Source organism: Lissotriton vulgaris, chromosome 1_1, assembly GCF_964263255.1.
Source record: "Lissotriton vulgaris chromosome 1_1, aLisVul1.2, whole genome shotgun sequence".
Lineage (NCBI taxonomy): Eukaryota > Metazoa > Chordata > Amphibia > Caudata > Salamandridae > Lissotriton > Lissotriton vulgaris.
Window position 1 is genome coordinate 2,087,735,215 of NC_141685.1, and position 14,995 is coordinate 2,087,750,209.

Consider the following 14,995-nt stretch of genomic DNA (forward strand, 5'->3'; position numbering starts at 1 on the left):
GGGTTAAAAAGACCTGCGTCTTACGGGGGTCTCCTGCATATCTCTCTGGTGTGGCTAAAAGAATGGGCGGGGCACTGTCACCTGCACTGTTGAGGCAGGAGACGAGGCGTTAAACGGATTCCTCGACAACTGCTCAACCTTATCGCGTAAGGCTGCTGTCTCTGTCTTTGAGGAGGCCAGCTCCTGCTGGACCAACACCAAAGCATGCAGCACATCCTCCATGGAGGCCATTATTGCTACCAACGAACCGGGCAGAGTGTAATTCTTGGGCTAGTGATTCTGTCAGGATCAGCACTCTGCAGGATTCGTTCGCAGCAATAAGCTCCACCTCCGGACCTCCCAAACACCCTGACTGTACACACACAGGGTATTCGAGTGATACGGTGAGGGAAAAACCCCGAAAACAGGGAAAACCCAAAGGAAGGAAAGGAGGGAACAGCAGGGAAAGGAAGCTGCAAAACAAAGGAACAGGTCAGTACTCTTCCTATGGCTACTCTCAGTAAGGTCTCACTAGAATGAATTATCACCTGTAGTACATAAGAACCAGTCTCCGCACGACAACCTTAATCCCTTTCCTCCTATACCTGAATAACACAAGGGACACTGTTAGCACATATGATATGAGAACCCCCTACACATTCATCTATATGGTTTAACTTGACATCACATACCCCCAGAGTGGAACACTCTTCCAAACGTAAATCCTACTGCCAATGAAGTCTTGAACAGTATGCTGCTTCTACTACCAGTAGATCAGGAATGTAAGTAAATAAAGAAAACGCTGATGAGGCTTGTTTCAGTTCATATGATAACAATTCCAGCATTGATATCCATGAATGGCCTCTAAAACTCCGTAAACCAAATCCAACCAAACACGGTGAGGTGTAGCCACAAAGCCACTGCCACCCGCTTTGGGAATTGTAATCCAAAATAAAAAGGACTAACACTCTTCATGCATTTGTGACGGTAATGAGGAGTTAGTCTTTCCCCTTCATTCCGCCACTTGTAGGACCAAGCCAAGTCACTGTTGAAATAAGCTAGCACCAGTTCCGCCCTAGCCAGGGACGTCATGTACACAAAACACCACAGGAATAGTTTGAGTCCAAAGCGACTTGCATTGCCTCTAAAGTTGAGCGCACCGCGCCCCCAAGGAATCCGAATGCCAAACAGGGAAAGTAAACGATCTCAGTACAATACCCGACAGGAACCACCAGAGCGTCCTTGAATCCAACCGGAAACAATCCTGGGAAGGTGCACAGGAACCGAGAGCAGCCGCTCCCGCGGGGACGACAAGAATCACTAGCCCCGAGCAACCCGCCCACCAGCGCTATATCGCGAGGGCCGCAAAGGATCATGGGAATTGTAGTTCCCGGCCCGTGATGGCTGGGGATTGTAGTTCGTCAGGCAGGCGCGAAGGCTAAGTCCTGACACCTCTTGCCTCTTTCTGCACCGCTCTTACCTTTTTCTGTACCCCTCTTACATATTTCTGCACTCTTCTTGCCTCTTTCTACACCTCTGTTCCTTCTTTCTGCACTTCTTTTGTTTCTTTCTGCACATGTCTTGCTTCTTTCTGTACCCCTCTTGCCTCTCACTCTCCACCCCTCTTCCCTCTTTCTGCACTTCTGTTGCTTCTTTCTGCACTTATCCTGCTTCTTTCTTCAACTCACTAGTCTCTTTCTGCACCTCTGTTGCTTCTCTCTGCTGTTCTCTTCCTCTTTCTGCACCACTCCTGCCTCTTTCTGTATCCCTCTTGCCTCTTTGTGTACCTCTCCTACCCCTTTCTGTACCCCTCTTACCTCTTTTGCCACCTCTGTTGGTTCTTTCTGCACCTCTTTTGCTTTGTTCTGCACTGCACGTGCCTCTTTCTGTACCCCCTCTTGCCTCTTTCTGAACCTCAGTTGGTTCTTTTCGCTCTGCTCTGGCTTCTTCCTGTACCTCTGTTCTAAATTTTTACATCCCTCTTGCCTTTTTCTGCACCCCTCTTCCCTCTTTCGGTACCTCTCTTCCTGCATACCTTTTGCCTGTTTCTGCAACTCTCTTGCCTCTTTCTGCAGTTCTCTTGCCTACTTCTGCATCTCACTTGCCTCTTTTTATACCTCAGCTTGTTTTTTTGCACTGCTCTTGCTTCTTCTGCACCTCGCGTGCAAATTGCTTCACCCCTCTTGCCTCTTTCTGCATCCCTTTTACCTGTTCCTGTACCTCTCTTGCCTCTGCCTGCACCTCTGTTACCTCTTTTTATACCTCTTTTGCCTGTTTCTGCAACTCTCTTACATATTTCTGCAGATCTCTAGCCTCCTTCTGCACCTCTGTAGCTTCCTTCTGCACTTATCTTGCCTGTTTCGGCACCCCTCCTGCCTATTTCTGTACCTCTCTTGCCTCTTTGTGTACCTCTCCTACCTCTTTCTGTACCCCTCTTGCCTCTTTTTGCACCTCTGTTGGTTCATTCTGTACTGCTCTTGCCTCTGTGTGCACCGATCTTGCCCTTTTCTGTACTCTTGTTCCCTCTTTCTGTGCCTTTCCTGCCTGTTTCTGCACCTCTCTTGCCTTTTTCCGTACCTCTGCTGCTTTGTCCGACGTTCTCTTGCTCTTTCTACACCGTTCACGTCTCTTTCAGCACCTCTGTTTCTTCTTTCTGAACTTCTCTTCCTTCTTTCTGCACCCCTTCTGCCTCTATCTGTACGTCTCTTGCCTCTTTGTGCACCTCTCCTAACCTTTTCTGCACCCCTCTTGCCTTTTTTTGCACCTCTGTTGGTTCTTTCCACGCTGCGCTAGCTTCTTTCTACACCGCACTTGCCTACTTCTGCCCTTCTCTTGCTTCTTTCTACAGCTCTGTTGCTTCTTTCAGCAATTCACTTACCTCTTTCTGCACTTCTCTTCCTTATTTCTGCAACCCTGCTGCCCCTTTCTGTACCTCTCTTGCCTCTTCCTGCACCTCTCTTGCCTCTTTCTACACTTCACTTGCTCTTTCTTCACCCTTTGCGCCTCTTTCAGCATCTCTGTTGGTTCTTTCTGCACTGCTCTTGCATGTTCCTGCACCTCACTTACCTTTTTCAGCACTTCTCTTGCTTCTTTCTACACCTCTGTAGCTTATTTCAGCAATTCACTTGCCCCTTTCAGCACTTATTTTCATTCTTTCTGCGCCCCTTGTGCCTCTTTCTGTACCTCTCTTGCCTCTTTGTGCACCCCTCCTACCATTCTCTGCACCCCTCTTGCCTCTTTTTGCATCCCTGTTGGTTCTTCTGCACTGCTCTTGCTTCTTTCTGCACCTCACTTGCCACTTTCTGCACTTCTCTTGCTTTTTTCTACAGATTGGTTGCTTCATTCAGAAATTCTCTTGCCTCTTTCTACACTTCTCTTCCTTCTTTCTGTACCCCTCCTGCCTTTTTCTGCACCTCTCCTACCTCTTTCTGCACCCCTTGTGCCTCTTTTTGTGCCTCTGTTGGTTCATTCTGTTCTGCTCTTGCTTCTTTCTGCACCCCCTTGACTCTTTCTGAACTCCTGTTCCCCGTTTTTGTACCTTTCCTGCCTGTTTCTGCCTCTTTCTGTACCTCTGTTACTTCTTTCTGTACTTTTTTCCTTAGTTCTGCCCCCTCCTGCCTCTTTCTGTACATCTCTTGCCTGTTTGTGCACCTCTCTTGCCTTTTTCTGCACTTCACTTGCTCTTTCTCCACCCTTCGCGCCTCTTTCAGCATCTCTGTTGGTTCTTTCTGCACTGCTCTCGCTTTTTCTTGCACCTCACTTTCCCCTTTCTGCACTTCTATTCCTTGTTTCTGCACCCCTCCTGCCTCTTTCTATATTTATCTTGCCTCTTTGTGCACCCCTCCTACCATTTTCTGCACCCCTCTTGCCTCTTTTTGCATCCCTATTGGTTCTTTCTGCACTGTTCTTGCTTCTTTCTGTACCTCACTTGCCTCTTTCTGCACTTCTCTTGCTTTTTTCTGCAGATCGTTTGCTTCATTCAGCAATTCTCTTGCCTCTTTCTGCACTTCTCTTCCTTCTTTCTGTACCCCTCCTGCCTTTTTCTGCTCCTCTCCTACCTCTTTCTGCACCCCTTGTACCTCTTTTTGTACCTCTTTTGGTTCATTCTGTACTGCTCTTGCTTCTTTCTGCACCCCCTTGCCTCTCTCTGCACTCCAGTCCCCCCTTTTTGTCTATTTCCTGCCTGTTTCTGCATCTCTCTTGCCTCTTTCTGTACCCCTGTTGCTTCGTACTCTACCTTTTTCCTTCTTTCTGCCCCTTCCTGCCTCTTTCTGTATGTCTCTTGCCTCTTTTTGCACCTCTCTTACCTTTTTCTGTACCCCTCTTGCCTCTTTTTGCACCTCTGTTGGTTCTTTCTGTGCTGCTTTAGCTTCTTTCTGCACCTCACTTGCCTCCTTCCGCACTTCTTTTGCTTCTTTCTACAGTTTTGTTGCTTCTTTCAGCATTTCTCTTGTCTCTTTCTGCACTTTACTTTCTTCTTTCTGCACCCCTCCTGCCTCTTTCTGTACCTCTTTTGTCTCCTTGTGCACCTCTATTGCCTCTTTTCGTACTTCACTTGCTCTCTCTGTACCCTTTGCCCTCTTTCAGCACCTCTGTTGGTTCTTTCTGTGCTGCTCTAGCTTCTTTCTGCACCTCACTTGCCTCCTTCCGCACTTCTTTTGCTTCTTTCTACAGTTTTGTTGCTTCTTTCAGCATTTATCTTGTCTCTTTCTGCACTTTACTTTCTTCTTTCTGCACCCCTCCTGCCTCTTTCTGTACCTCTTTTGTCTCCTTGTGCACCTCTATTGCCTCTTTTCGTACTTCACTTGCTCTCTCTGCACCCTTTGCCCTCTTTCAGCACCTCTGTTGGTTCTTTCTGCACTGCTCTTGCCTCTTTCTGCACCTCTGAGTTAGAGGTAGTTTTAATCCCCCTGCCCTATTTTGTAGTAGGGCCTTACAGGGGAGGTCATGCCAATCACAGGGGTACCCCAACCCATAGTGTACCCTAGTGTATGTAGGTATTTCCACTGTATTCCAGGTGTCTTTCAGCATACCACTGGCTCCGGGTCTAGTTAGTCAGAGTCAGATACCACCAGTACCAGTCAGCAAAAAGCTGGGGGCACAGGATAAATTTGCAACAAGGCCTCTTTCTGCACCTGTGTTGGTTCTTTCTGCATATCTCTTGCTTCTTTCTGCACTTTTCTTCATCTTTCTGGACTTCTGTTGCCTCTTTCTGCATTTTTCTTGCTTCTTTCTGTGACTTTATTCCTCTTTCTGCACATGTCCTACCTCTGTAGGCATAGATTGAAATTAGCATTTAAAAAACCTTTGAAATTCACTGAAAAAAACATAGGTTTCAGGGACATTATAGTTAGAAATTAGCATTTAAAAAACCTTTGAATTTCACAGAAAAAACATAGGTTTCAGGGACGTCATAGTTAGTGGGACATTTCACTCGTACAAAACCAGAGAAATTCAGACGTTATAGTTAGTTGAGCTAAGTATAACTCGCGTCCCGCAATGCACTTCTGATCACATCACATATTACATCACTGATGATATGATCAGTGACATTACTGATGACATCACTGATGACATCTAAAATGACATCATTGATGATATCATCCATGTGATCCTCTGATGCACCTCCTCACAACCTAATATAACCTTTGAAACACCCACTGTAAAAGACAGACTGTCATTCTCGAAACCATAGACAAACCAATACCAGTTACTACATACCCACTCACTTATTCCTAGGTCTACACAAACATCTACTCACTTACCCATACAGTCACTCATCAATACAGCCACTTTCATTTGCACTCATACACCTATACAGACACTCACACACCGCCACTTACCAATAGAGTTACTTACACAGCTAATTAGTCATGCAAAGAATCAATCATACTCCCATTTACACACCTATACAGTTATACACACACACACCACCTCACTTATTCACACAGATACTAACACACACTTACTCTCTTATACAATCACTGACACAAGCACACACTCATCCACACATCCACTCTCACAATCACTCACTCTCACATATAGTCATGTAAACACTCCAACACTCACATATACTGTCTTTCACATATGTAGTTACTCACACATGCACCACTGAGACATCCATTCACTCACCAACACAGTCATACACACACTCACCCACCCATACACCCCTCACAGATGCACTCTTGAACCCATACACCCAATGAATCACCCACTCACACATCCATGCAGTGAGTCACACACACCCAACACACCCACACAGACACTCAGGTACCCATACAGATACTCAGACAAGCAATCAATAACCCATATAGACACTCATGTAGCTACTCACCAACCCAAGCAACCGCGTACACACCAACAGACTGACTGATACAGGCATTCACACAGTTTAGTCACTAATCCATGCATTCAGTAAGACATGTTTAATCACTCACTTACACAGTCAGTCACACATCACCTAAATCATCCATTCAGACAGTCATACACCACTCATTCTTCAATACACCTTGCCGTACATATCTATATTTATGTATAACACATATTTAAACTTTACAGAAACACACAGTCACTGGATGATGTCATCAGTGATGTCACTGACCATGTCATGAATGATGTAATATGTGATACCATCAGCAGTGCATTGCAGGGGCACAAGTTATACTTAGCTCAACTAACTATAATGGTTGAATTTCCATGGCTTTGTACGAGTGAAATGTCCAACTAACTACGACATCCCTGAAACCTGTGGTTTTTCAGTATATATATATATATATATATATATATATATATATATATATATATATATATATATATATATATATATAAAAAAAAAATATATATATATATATATATATATATATATATATATATATATATATATATATATATATATATCCGTTGATCAGCGTGTCTCCATAGGTTAGGGGTCCCCCTCACACCATAGATTGATGCAGACACAGTCAAAATTTGTGCAAAAAGATTATTTTATATTTATTATAAAGCACATTGCATGACGTTTCGGCTCCAAGAAGCTTTGTTCTCATGACAGTGTCCAACATAATGAGCCGTTCTTTTAAAGGGACAGCTTCAGTTGTAAAAAGTGGGTCACATGCTTGTATTAAAAATGGACATAGAAGAAATACTTATACTTTATGGATAATTGCCCAAACAAGCATTGCAAATTCGTAAAGGCATGGCATTTAAAACGTTTTCTTTCACATAATGTTGTAAAAATTAATGGTTAAATACCGTGTCATTTGAAACATATATTAAACATGAGTTTGCTGATACTTGTTAAATACATAAAAGATTATATTCACAATTCTGTCGCCCTCAAAGACAGAATATTTACATATTTACATATTTACATGGAAACCAAATATTATATCCAGTGTAAAGTGCTTCTGCTAAAGTGCATATGTATATTGTGCAAATTCTTGCCATTGTGCAAAAAAGCGCCACTATGATTATCTTTTAAAAGTACATATTATAGCAATTTGTGCAAAATATCGCAAAAATTTAAACAAATGTAAACAGATGTCTTCCTTACTAGTGAGGTTTCCCTCAAGGACGCTTGTTCAATTTCAATTCATCGTATGTGCAAACTCAATGTAATGTCCTGGTATTCCTTCATTTCCAAATCAGTTACTCAAAATTAGTTCTTAGCCTTTCATATCATCCTAGTCCATATAAAGTGAAGTAGTGCAAAATATAATATAATACAATGACAAGACTAGTCAGTATTTTCGAAATTAGCTTCCAAGGAATAAGGACCTTTACGCTAGATTTATACTGACTTATAAACAAACACATGAAATTTCTATCTCTTTTATTCTAATCAGCTAGCAGCCGCTACTCGGTTCTCAAGACTTTAAATCAAAAGAAGTAAACTATCACCCATTTTTTGGTGTAAGACCATCTTGTATCCCAGCCGGGACCTACCAATGTTCTCTTGGATGTTATAGTTATACCTCAGTGTGAGAAGTTGGCCTGGTATATAATGCTCACTAATTCTAGTGATCACTTTGTACCATGCCAAGCAACCCTTATGATGATTGGTTGTAAGTCAACCTTATAGACCAGTTATCCTAGTGGTAACGTGGACAAAGCAGTCTTAGGCTAAACTCTGAAAGGCATGTGAAGCCAGCTGTATTACCATACACAACCCCCTTGAATACCAAATGAAAGGACACCACACAGATATATATTGAAAATATATATTGATTTATTAACTAAAAGTATCCCCTGGACTCTTTATGAGCACAGAAGCACAAGCGTTAAACACAAGACAATTTAAAATACACAAAAGTTGCACAATATGGATGAGCCCTAGGGCCACCTAAACCATATACTAAGAAAGTGGTATAAGAGATACCAATCGGAAAGGAAACAGGCCTAGGGCCTTGGGAATCGCTGGAGCTATTCGAGACTAGCAGTGACTAAGTCGGGAAAGGCCCGCGGGACTCGGGTACAGTGTTTAAAGTGCACGCACTCACCAAAGCAAAGTCTATGGTGCGTAAAAAGTACAAAGTTAGTTAGTTCGGAACCTTCCGAGTGACCTAGAAAGCTGAAACTTGAGACACAGGCCCTAGAGGTGTGTACCATTGTAGGAACACCGGCGGAGCTGAATTACCTCACCCACAGGAAGCGGTTGCACAGGGTCAATCAATCAATCAATCAAAGACATTTATAGAGCGCACTACCTACCCGTGGGGTCTCAAGGTGCTTGGGGGGGGGGGGGGGGGGAGTGCCGCTACTGCTCGAACAGCCAGGTCTTGAGCTTCTTCCTGAAGGAGAGGTGGTCTTGGGTCAGGCGCAGGTCGGCCGGGAGGGAGTTCCAGGTCTTGGCGGCCAGGTAGGAGAAGGACCTTCCTCCTGTAGTGGCTCTGCGGATGCGTGGGACGGCGGCGAGGGCGTGGCTGGCAGATCGGAGGTGGCGTTTGGGAGCGTAGAAGTTGACGCGGTTGTTGAGGTAGTGTCGGGTTTCGTCACGCTGGTCGATGGTGCTTGGAGCTGAAGATGCTGCAGGCGGCTCGATGTGAAGAGTTCCATTGGATCCAAGGGTGGATCTGAAGATGTGAAGACCTGAAAGCAGAGGGGACAATGTTCAAAGTCACTAGCCAGTGACTACCGTGGAACCAGATTGGAACCAGGCGATGTCGGGTGCAAACAGGCGTTGAGGTGTAACTTCTCTCTGCAGCCACGTGGACACCGGGGGTCGAGGACGTCCAGGAGTCGGTCACGAGCTGTCCCACGCAGGCTTCTCGCTGTTGGCAGTGTCGGCAACTTGGTCGGAGCAAACAGGCCTTGGCTAATGCAAGCCACGCAGGAGTCAAAAAAGGCTTAATATTTGGACCAGCAAGGTCAGAGCAGGTGCTCCTTTTTACAGGAGCTGGGGCAAATCTGGAGCAACCAGACCCGCTGTGTAGTTCTTCGGTTTCGTCGCCAAGATGGCCGCTGACCATGTGGCTAGTGGCCGGGATGGCGTGTCGAGTGGCACAATGCAAAAGGGCCCCACGCAGATCGTGGAGATGCTGGGGGGCTGATCTTCGGTGCAAGGACTGCTCGATGGTGGGGGTTCTCAGTCCCCAAAGCACAACGTCGAGGATACCTCTGGTGCTGCGCTGTCAGCTCTTCGGGTGTCTTCCAAGAAGTCCGGTCCCACGTCTCTCAGTGCCTCCATGGGTCCCTTCTTTGCAGGGACTGTGGATCGGGCTGTGAGAAGTCTGAGAGTCTGGGTCTTGTCAGGCTCTGGGCTCGGGCTCCGGCGGGAGGCGGCGGCAAAGCAGACATGGATTCGCTGGTTGGTACCTGTGTTCACAGGGTGGCCACTCCTAGGCCACAAGGGAGATTCTCTTCAGTCTTCTGTGCAGCAGAATGTCGAAGTCCAGTCTTCTTCTTCGTGTAAAGTTGATTCAGGATGATCTCCTGTGCAATGGCACTGCTCCCACTCTTATTACCAATCTGAGGGGTGGATCACCTACTAGGTCCCTCCTCTGGGTGGAACCAGGAAGGGGGGCGGTTACACCCCCTTTCCTTTTTCCAGCTCCTCGTCAGGCCTGGTTCTGGAAAGTCCCAGGACCGGTTTGGACTGGCTTATGCACGGGGACACCTTGTGTGCCCCGGGCATGTCTCAATCTATTCAGCCCTGTCCTACCCAATACACAAAACCCTGTCTGGGGTGGTGCTCGCACCTCCCAAGGCAGGAAACCCTTTGTCCAAGCCTCCCTCGCTGTAAGGACTCCCAGCAGCAGGAGGTCAGACTTGTGTCTGTGGTGGCAGCATCCATTTTGTGATGCTGAGGCTCTGGTTAACTTTAACCGGGGTTAAGGCTACACACATGTCGTGTCCCTCTAGAAGGGTGGAATGCTATCCCCGTCGACAGAACTGTCGAGGGGATAGTATTCCAATTCGTATGACACCTTACTCGACATGTTTTGATAAAGCCAAACCAAAGATAGCAAATAACCGCGAGGATTATAATGCACTTAAGAGTATATGGTATGGCAATATCCCGGAACAGCTAAGGGAGTGGTTCCCGACAGCTGCAGACAGGCTCAGCTCATGCTAGAGCACCATCTCACATATTTCCAAGCACTCTGCCTCCAGGATTGATGAGGCCTTCCATAGGAGTGGCTGATAGGAACATATGTGTCCAGTTAAGGTTAGATATAGGGATACTATAGCTAAGTAAGAGGTGATTACACCAACTTACCCCAGCTGGGTGATCAGCCAGTTGTGTCAAAATATGGAGGCCAGGCCAGGGGTGGCACAATACATGCTGCAGCCCCTGGTAGGCCTTGGCTACACCTATGCCCTGGGTACCTATGATACACTGTTACAGGGGCCTATAAGGTGAACCAATTCCAATTGTGTTATGCACCTAAGGTACATGGAGTCCATTTTAAGGAGAGAGCAATCAGCCTGGGGCCCTGAATAGCAGGATCCCAGGCCAACTATGTCAAAAACCAGCTAAACACGAGGCAAAAAGTTTGGGGGTAACCATAGTCAGATATCCACCTTCCTACACTCAGGCCCGTATATCATCTCAGTCAATATTAGTTAATTGAAGCAGGTTACAGTAAACCAAATTAAAGTAAACATGTGTACATATCCTCAGTGATGTTTAATCCTGTCGGAGCCTTGGTGTTTAGTGAGAGAATATATTTTGGTTCAAGTTTTCTCAACTTTGATTCTCTGTCACCACCCCGTCTATTGGTGTTGATACTGTCTATCACAAAGTACGTGAGTGATTTGTTATTGCTTTGATGTACTTCACGATAGTGGCGGGCCACTGGGTAGGTGTTATCCCCATTAGATATGGCTCTTAGGTGTTGCAAGATTCGTTGGTGTACCGGGAGTTTAATACTATCAACGTACTTTAATGAACAAGGGCATTGCAAGATGTACACCGCATATTCGGTTTTACAAGTCAATACCTGCGATATTGGATGTTCCACATCGCTAAATCCATCTGTGTATGTTTTGGTATTAACACCATGGGTGCACGCTTTGCATGTCTTGCATTTGAAAAACCCTTTGTTCGATTGCCACCAATTGCTCTTTTTGACAGGTTCGGGGTTGGTGTCCACTATTTGATCTTTAATGGATGGAGCCCTGCTGTAAATTAGGGAAACCCTTTTAGGCAACTCCTCACCTATGATAGGGTCTTTGATTACTAAAGGCCAATATTTATTGACAATCTTATAGATGTCCTTAGATTGTCTACTAAAGCCCGTTATGATTCTGAAATCACTCTTGTCTTTTTTGGCTTTACCCTCTACATCTCTGTCTTGGACATTACCCTCTAGTAGCTCATCCCTAGAGAACATATTTGATTTAGCAATGACTTTGTCAATCATATTGGTTGGGTATCCCCTGTCGAGAAATCTTTTCTTACTCTCACTTTGGGCTTTTTTCAGTTCAACAGGGTCACTGCATCCTCTTTTCATTCTTAGCATTTCCCCATAGGGGATGCTGGCTATGAGGTGTCTAGGGTGTGCACTGGCAGCGTGTAAACTACTGCTCCCTGCCGTTTTCTTCCGAAATACCCTAGTATGTAGATTATCATTTTTTACATTCACCTCAGTGTCCAAAAAGGTTACAGTGTTTTGACTGAGGGTGGCAGTAAATCTAAGATTTAAATCATTGTCGTTGATGTTTGCAATGAATTTTTGCGCCGACTCCTCACTGCCCCTCCAAACAATAAACAAATCGTCAATGAAACGAAACCAAACAATAATGTTATTCTCCATTTCCTCCGGGTATGTGGATCTGAGGACCAGTTCCTCCCAAGCCCCCATGTGCAGACATGCAAAGCTTGGGGAGAAGCTGGCCCCCATTGCCACACCCTGAATCTGACGATAAATCAAATTATTGAACATAAAGATATTGTTTGATAAACAGAAATTCAACATATCCAACAACATGGCATTATGTGCATCACACTCATCAGTTCTTCTAGATAAAAAATGTTTCACCGCTTCCAGTCCCTGTATATGTGCAATGCTGGTGTACAGCGATGTCACATCCAAAGCCATAAGCCAATCTCCTTGTTTCCAGTCAATTCCTTTCAACTTCACCAAAAAATCACTGGTGTCACGTATATATAATCTTAGTTTCTGTACATATCCCTGCAAAAAATAGTCTATATAGATTGAAGTTCGTTCCAATAGACTGCCTCTGGCCGAGATGATCGGTCTGCCAGGGGGTTTTAGAGGGTCTTTATGTATTTTGGGGATGAAATACATGATAGGTAGAACTGGATTGTTCAATTTTAGATATTTAAACTCATCCCCACTGATCAATTTGGCAGCTTTCCAACCAGTTAGTTTTTGATGGTATTCCACTTTGATTGAAGTTGCTGTTTGGACTTGGATGCGCTCATAACATTCTCTATCATAAATTTGAGAATAAGCTTCTCTGTCATAATCCATTTTCGTCATTAGCACTATATTGCCCCCCTTGTCACTTCCTCTAACAATGATGTTTTTGTCCTTAGCCAGGCGGGCAATCAGTGCTTTGTATCCTTGTGTTAGCCTGTTGTACCTCCATTTAGGCATATTGGTTTTGAGTTCCTTCAAGTCACTCACCACATTCTCATGGAATATATCAATGGAGTCTCTCGGGAGAACTGGGGTAAAGGTAGATGGGGGTTTAAAGGGTGTGGTTGTCATTGTCCTGTTTCCATTATCATCTACATTTCCCTTTTTGTTTATATCCTGTGTATGGTCCTCATACCCAACTCCCTCTGTTTCCCATAATTCCATTATGGTTCGAGTTCCTTGGCTCAACGTATCTCCATGTTCCACACTAGTAACTGTTGTTATTCTCTCTTTCTGTTTGGTTTTGGACGCGAAGAATTTGCGTAGTTTTAATTTCCTTACTGCCTTATATATGTCACATCTCGTCGCTGGGTAATTGAAATTGCATTGTGGTGCAAACGACAAACCTAGTTGTAGAATTTCCTCCTCATCCGATGTCAGTATTAAGGGAGTTAGGTTTACAATTGTTTTGCTTTTACCTCCAACTAATTCGATTGGTTCCCCGTTTTTTGACCCTGGCCCCTGCCTTTCATTCTTCTTTGATAGCCTCCTCTTGCTGGCCCGGGCCCTCTGGCGCCTCCTGAAGTTTGCTCGCTGTTTATATGTTTTTGTTGCGTGCTTGCCCTCAGTGTTTGCAGTCTTTGTTGGCATAAAAAAAGCATCTCCTGTCCCGGTGATGGTTTTACTCTGCCAGCTGCCTGTGCTTGGTTAAAGCGCTCTGTTTTAGAACCAGAATCAAGGTCCGAGCTGAAAGTCGAGTTTGTCGTATCAACTTGCTCCCTGGTCTGTTTATTAGGCATTCGCTTAGGTTGAGTTTGAGCCTTGTTACCTCCTCCGCGCAGAGAGTCGTATTTCCGGGCAAATGTAAATATTTGTCCAAGTTCGTAATCATTACGATCTCTCTGAAATTTATATGTTTTCCTTTCAATGATTTTAGTTTCCTCCTTCTTTAAGCGCGTTTGCATTGCTTTTAAAAGCTGTTCTTTCTCCTCACTGTCGCCCAAGCATGCCAATTGCTTATTAATGCTTTCAATTTCAACCAACAATTTGGCGCGATCAATATCCGCATATTTGATTAAGATTAGGACCTGACGGCGAGAAGCATCTAAATTACATTCTGCCCACTCCTTCATTAATTCAGGGTTAGGGTCATCATATGTGGGGGTTGTTAAAATACGCAATCCTCGAGGGATTCGGTTCACTTCCACATACCTCTGCAATGATCTTGACTCCCACCACTTTGATTGTTCGCTCCGGGATTTTTTCTCCAAGGTTTTAATTAAGTCCCGTAGAACGTTGTTGCCGCTGCCGCTGGCTGTAACATCAGGTGTCTCCCTGTTATTGGTAGGGAGAGGAGAACTGTCGGAAAACATCGTCAATGCCAATGCCTCCCGGTCTCGAACACTGTCAGCCGACATGCTTGCTGATTTACTAATTAATTACTCGACGTTTCCGGAGTCAAAAGTTCAATGGTTGCTCCTCCTCACCCCCGAAGCACCTTACTCCTTCCCTGTTCAAAGACCACTCACACACATCCAACGTTCGGCGTGACGAGTCAGTATATACCGGCGTTTTTTGCAATGCGGTATGCCAGAATGCAGACTCGGTTCCTCCAATTGCAGTTTAGAAATATCCAGCGGTAATTAGGAGTCAACCAGCCTTACTCCTTCCGGGGTACAAACAAAATCCAGGAACCAAATCCAAGAATGTTTCCGATTAGGTGCTGACCAAACTTAAGGAGGGTCCGTGTGTAAACCGGCTCGGAAGCCTGCCGGTTAATATATCCGTAGATCAGCGCTCTGTCTGTGTATATATATATATATATATATATATATATATATATATATATATATATATATATATATATATATATATATATATATATATATATATATATATATATATATATATATATATATATATTAAAGCTCCTGGGTCCGCCACCAAAATGAAGGAGCACTCAAGTAACA